The sequence below is a fragment of the Culex pipiens genome, chromosome 3 (assembly GCF_016801865.2).
Source record: "Culex pipiens pallens isolate TS chromosome 3, TS_CPP_V2, whole genome shotgun sequence".
Lineage (NCBI taxonomy): Eukaryota > Metazoa > Arthropoda > Insecta > Diptera > Culicidae > Culex > Culex pipiens.
The window spans coordinates 57,468,339-57,473,237 of NC_068939.1; positions in this window are offsets into that span (position 1 = coordinate 57,468,339).

Below are 4,899 nucleotides of genomic sequence, written 5' to 3' on the forward strand. Positions count from 1 at the left end.
ATTCTTAAATTCTTAAATTCTTAAATTCTTAAATTCTTAAATTCTTAAATTCTTAAATTCTTAAATTCTTAAATTCTTAAATTCTTAAATTCTTAAATTCTTAAATTCTTAAATTCTTAAATTCTTAAATTCTTAAATTCTTAAATTCTTAAATTCTTAAATTCTTAAATTCTTAAATTCTTAAATTCTTAAATTCTTAAATTCTTAAATTCTTAAATTCTTAAATTCTTAAATTCTTAAATTCTTAAATTCTTAAATTCTTAAATTCTTAAATTCTTAAATTCTTAAATTCTTAAATTCTTAAATTCTTAAATTCTTAAATTCTTAAATTCTTAAATTCTTAAATTCTTAAATTCTTAAATTCTTAAATTCTTAAATTCTTAAATTCTTAAATTCTTAAATTCTTAAATTCTTAAATTCTTAAATTCTTAAATTCTTAAATTCTTAAATTCTTAAATTCTTAAATTCTTAAATTCTTAAATTCTTAAATTCTTAAATTCTTAAATTCTTAAATTCTTAAATTCTTAAATTCTTAAATTCTTAAATTCTTAAATTCTTAAATTCTTAAATTCTTAAATTCTTAAATTCTTAAATTCTTAAATTCTTAAATTCTTAAATTCTTAAATTCTTAAATTCTTAAATTCTTAAATTCTTAAATTCTTAAATTCTTAAATTCTTAAATTCTTAAATTCTTAAATTCTTAAATTCTTAAATTCTTAAATTCTTAAATTCTTAAATTCTTAAATTCTTAAATTCTTAAATTCTTAAATTCTTAAATTCTTAAATTCTTAAATTCTTAAATTCTTAAATTCTTAAATTCTTAAATTCTAAAATTCTTAAATTCTTAAATTCTTAAATTCTAAAATTCTTAAATTCTTAAATTCTTAAATTCTTAAATTCTTAAATTCTTAAATTCTTAAATTCTTAAATTCTTAAATTCTTAAATTCTTAAATTCTTAAATTCTTAAATTCTTAAATTCTTAAATTCTTAAATTCTTAAATTCTTAAATTCTTAAATTCTTAAATTCTTAAATTCTTAAATTCTTAAATTCTTAAATTCTTAAATTCTTAAATTCTTAAATTCTTAAATTCTTAAATTCTTAAATTCTTAAATTCTTAAATTCTTAAATTCTTAAATTCTTAAATTCTTAAATTCTTAAATTCTTAAATTCTTAAATTCTTAAATTCTTAAATTCTTAAATTCTTAAATTCTTAAATTCTTAAATTCTTAAATTCTTAAATTCTTAAATTCTTAAATTCTTAAATTCTTAAATTCTTAAATTCTTAAATTCTTAAATTCTTAAATTCTTAAATTCTTAAATTCTTAAATTCTTAAATTCTTAAATTCTTAAATTCTTAAATTCTTAAATTCTTAAATTCTTAAATTCTTAAATTCTTAAATTCTTAAATTCTTAAATTCTTAAATTCTTAAATTCTTAAATTCTTAAATTCTTAAATTCTTAAATTCTCAAATTCTTAAATTCTTAAACTCTTAAATTCTTAAATTCTTAAATTCTTAAATTCTTAAATTCTTAAATTCTTAAATTCTTAAATTCTTAAATTCTTAAATTCTTAAATTCTTAAATTCTTAAATTCTTAAATTCTTAAATTCTTAAATTCTTAAATTCTTAAATTCTTAAATTCTTAAATTCTTAAATTCTTAAATTCTAAAATTCTTAAATTCTTAAATTCTTAAATTCTTAAATTCTTAAATTCTTAAATTCTTAAATTCTTAAATTCTTAAATTCTTAAATTCTTAAATTCTTAAATTCTTAAATTTACTACGGAGTACGAAACGTTGAGATTTCTTATTATTTGAATGTACTTAAATTTTTTTAATACATTGATTTTTAAAAGTTTAATTTTTTTGAAATAATAATTTCTTCGTTTATTTAATTCTTATATAGCATTGATAAAAATTTTAATTTTTATGTTCTTAACCTATAATTTTTTGAAAATTTTAAACTTTTGATTATTTTGCTCCTCTTTTAATATTTTTTTAATTGTTTTTATTTATAAATTTAAAAAAAAATATTTAAAAATAAGGTAGACTGTGCCTTCAAAGCAAAAACTTTAAGTGGAGTAAATAAAATTTTAAAAGTCTGTAAAAACTTTTCGAGATACTTTGACCCACTGAGCAACGCTGTGTTAATTCGATATAAAATATCCATTTTTGCATAAAACAAGTTTCATAAATTACCCCTCTACCAGTTTCATGAATAAATAAATTAGTTCAGGTTTGATAAGTGTTGGAAATCAATAAATAAGTACCTACAAAAAAAGTGATCCCCGTGCACCGCGTTCAACCGCGTTCTCTGTTTTCTGTACTCGATCAAACACCAGCACCGCGTGTGCACAAGCAATCCACTTTAACGACCCCTGGGTCTTTTGTGGGCTCTGTTGCAAGTTTCTACTCATTTCTAGGCGTCCGAAGGTTATGTGTGGTGAGTCACTCAAAACCTCTTTTACGCAAATGGACCAACGTTTTACTTCCCCATCCGATAGAAGGCGTGATCAGGCAAATCTCGTCTCGAAAAATGCCACCGGGTCCGTCTGGGATTGAACCCAGGCCATACTGGGGTGAGAGGCTACCACGCTAACCACTGCGCCACCGGACCCGGCTAAGTAGGTACCTGCATTCTATCCAAAAATGGTATAAGTTAGTTAAACACAGTTTAAACTCTGTAAGTGGGTGAATACTGGAGCGATTTCTGGCTGCTCTACCATATCCACCCCAGATAATGATTAAAGTAAAAAATATTAGGCAAAATCTCCAAAACTATTATGTTTTGTTACAAATATCCGGATAGTACGGATTGTGCGGATAATTAAAAAGCAAAACAACGTGCTCGGATATCGTCGAACAATGGGGTTGAAATGTCGAAGCCAGTTTGACAACTGGTTATAACGTTTGAGTGCTTTTTAATTCGAATTCGTTTCAGTCTGGGATGGGATAAACAGAGAGAAAAAAACCTATTGTCAAACTAAACCACTTTCAACATGGCCGCTTCTGTCAATCTAAACCAGTCCTTTCTTATTAGGAGAAAATGAGAAGTATTGTAATTTGAGTTGAAAAAAATTTAAAAAAAATTAATAATTGTAAATTGCATTAATAGATTGTTTAAAATATTTTCAATTGAAAGGCATTTATTTCTATCGTACACCGAATGTTGACTTATCAGCATTTTCATTTTAAAAAACAATACATTTCATGAACTGACTATTCTTTTGCCCATTTAAAACTATTGTTATTTTTTTTCGCGTTACATAGAAATGTCATCTAGATTGAACAATATTAAACCTGTGCTTCCCATGAAATTAAAATGTGGCGTGAAGAAACAACATCGTACTGGATTTAAAGAGTAAACAAAGAAAAAGGCCACAGTTTAGCCTATTTGATTTTTTTCGCACCTTTTTATTTCAACTCTTTGCCACAAATTGAAAAACAAACTTTTTTGCTCTTTGAAGTGAATTAATTGGTACAAATTTGAATTTTTGCCAGCCATTTCTTTCGATTCTGACACCTTAGAGCGTGCGACCTATGGAATGTTAACTTTCTTTAAAGTTGAGTAAAAATTGCCGTTAAATTCGACGTGCTCCTCTTTGGGGAACTGGAAAAGATTTATTTACTTTCTTTGCGTAACGGGACAACGACAGGAGCAGATCTAAGAAAAAATCTCCCCTCCCATTTAATGACTTGCAGGCTCGCTTGTGTGCTTTTTAGGATTTTTTTAGATTGAAGTAAGAAAACGCATTTGAATCGTATTGCATTTTTCACATCCAAATGAAAATTAAAAATCTTTCATATAAAAAACACATAAAAAATGAAGAAGTGAACATTTTTTGACTCATCTTTGATTTGCTAACCATTTCAAGTAATTTGTATCCGGCAGCTCCTTATGAACGGATCCACCGTAAAACGATGGAACATAAACTCAGGATTCTCCACCCACGTCCAACCGCAAATTTTAACTGCCAAATTCTGCGAGGAAAAACTAAACAACATTTCAACCAAAGAAAAAGTCATCCGCATGCTTGAGCACTGAGTTGAAAAACATCATCAAGAAAATTTGAATTGTCAAGCTATCTGAATCACAGATTGCTTGATATTTGTTTTCGAACACGAATTTTCTTGCAAAAAACAGAAGAAGAATACAAACGTAAACACTCAAAAAGAAGACTCTATCCAGCCGTCCCGTCCCAGGTTTCAGTTAGCGAACATTTGCTCTGTATTTGTATTTTTGAATTTCTAAATTTATGTGTTTCAGAACCGGTTCCGGAGTGGCCAGGTTCTTCCAAAATATTTTTTTTCTGAGATGTTCTTCTAAAATAAAGAATTTCAATACCAATTTTGACAGGTTTTGCTCTGATCAGATACTGGTCATATCAGTGGTTCCCTGGGGGACATTCAGAACCGGTTCCAAAGTGGCCAGTGGCTATTCAATTATTTAGGTTGTCCATGTCTGAGATGTCCTTCCAAAATGAAAAAAAAAATAAAAAATCCAATAATGACAGGTTTTGCTCTGATCAGATATTGGCCTCTTCGGTGGTTCCCCGGGGGACATTCAGTATCGGTTCTGGAGTGGCCAGTGGCCACCAAATTATTTCGGAGAACCATTTCTGGAACTAGAGCACAGCAAATACTGCATTTAACATCAAAAAATATTATGTTTGCATCGAAATTGCTTCTTTCAGTCGCGTTGCTTGGAGTCGCTTCTAGTCGCGTCCACTCTGGGGCAAAAATCCAGTCGCGCGTTGTCGCGTATAGTCGCTTGGTCTGTCAAATTAGTCGCGTCGCTTGTAGCATCGCTTCCCAATCAAACGGTTTTCCGCTCGACGGGTTCATTCGGCTTCGATTCCGCTTCGAAAATTGCTTCGAAATTTTCTAAACGGAATCTC